General features: G+C 55.1%; 1 protein-coding gene across 6 annotated transcripts in view; it reads left to right on the plus strand.

Moving 5' to 3' along the window:
- The window catches only part of LOC113215029 (acetylcholine receptor subunit alpha-like), a 202496-nt gene that overhangs the window by 166371 nt on the left and 34620 nt on the right, over nucleotides 1-1505 (plus strand). The window lies entirely within an intron of this gene.

Genomic DNA, 1505 nt, shown 5'->3' on the forward strand with positions numbered 1-1505 from the left:
CTCTCTCTCTTCCTCTCTCTTTAGTTCTCTACCTTGCTCGCTCTCTCACTCTCACTCACTGACACACCCAGCTCGACCGACCGCTTCCGTTTTTTTTTCTTTCAAATCAACCGCTTAAAAAGGAACAGGAAAGCTGGGCGGGAGTTTTAAAAGAAATAATGAAACAAATCGGCGTTACACGGCTTTTTGCCGCGTGTGCTGTCTGTTGATCAGGGTTGCTGCGGCCAATGACGATATCGATGTGCCCCCCCAACCCCCTCCACCTCCCCGCTGCCGGCCCGATATTGTAAGGCCGGCTGCTGCCCCCTCCACCCCCTGCCCCCCTCCTCTTTTCCTTTCGCACCATTCCCAAAGACATTCAAAGTCCAATCCAATTTGCTTGGCGCTGGCGGCAAAATCCACTCGAAAGGGACGCGACGCGGCGTGGCGTGGCGTGGCGTGTTTGAAGAGGGGGCTGGAGGGGGCGCGCGACGTCGCCGCCGGACGGCAGGGACACTTTTTTTGCGTCAATCGACGTCTTACCCCAGTGCCGCGCCACGCCACGCCACGCCACGCCGCGAGATCAGAGAGAGCTGCTGCCGCCGCGCTGCGCTGTGAGAAAGCGGGCTGAGGGGAGGGGGTAAGCCAAATTTGTTGCCAAATGAGGCGCCATAGGGATCATCCCTCTTCCCCCTCCCCCAGTCTGAACCAATCATTTCTGCGTCGCCTACTTCTGCCCCACGCCACCAATAATGATTTTCATACGTATATATTTCTGATGTATTTGCACACTAGTGTATACTTTTGAAGTGTCTGCGTGGCTGTCGAGCTAAGACCCGTAAGTTTCTCGCGGTGCTAGCAGCTCACCCCGTTGGTGTAGCACTGGTCGGCGGTGCCGAGGGCGCGCTGGCACTCCAGGGTCAGCATGATGTCGGAGCGGAGCTGCTGCTTCTCGTGCGCGAGGCGCGCCCGCACCGCCAGCACGGAGGCCCGCATCGCCTCCAGGCTCGCCTCCAGGCGGCCGCGCGCCCCGCCCGCGCCGAGCTGAACAGGAAGGTGCGACGTGCTGGTGGATTCACAAGTACAGGGGCGCCCGTGGCCAGAGAGTTCGAAATCCGAAAGAAAAATAAAAAAAAATGCAGAGTTGTCTAGAAAAATTCGTAAAAATTTGAAATTTTGCTGGAAAATTGGAAAAAAAATGTAACTTTTACTCAAAATAATAAGAAATTAATCAAAAAATGTCTTGATAAGTTACTGAATACTTTAGTTTTTGAATGCTTGAGTACTGATTACTCATTACTAAAGCGCTTGAATAATAAAGTACTGGACGTGCGTGCTCACCCCATACCCGCATACTCGGTGCAAGTGGAACTGGGCAAAAAGTACAGGCTTTCTGGTCTATACGCTCCTTGGGCGCTGACAGCCTGGGAGGGGGCGCCTTAGCGTTACCGTGTTGGGGCCGATGGCGTGATGAATGGTCTCTGTAGTGCCTCCCCCCTCCCCTCCCCTCCCCTCCCCTCCCCTCC

The sequence above is a fragment of the Frankliniella occidentalis genome, unplaced genomic scaffold (genome assembly GCF_000697945.3).
Source record: "Frankliniella occidentalis isolate FOCC.00 unplaced genomic scaffold, Focc_3.1 Scaffold27, whole genome shotgun sequence".
Lineage (NCBI taxonomy): Eukaryota > Metazoa > Arthropoda > Insecta > Thysanoptera > Thripidae > Frankliniella > Frankliniella occidentalis.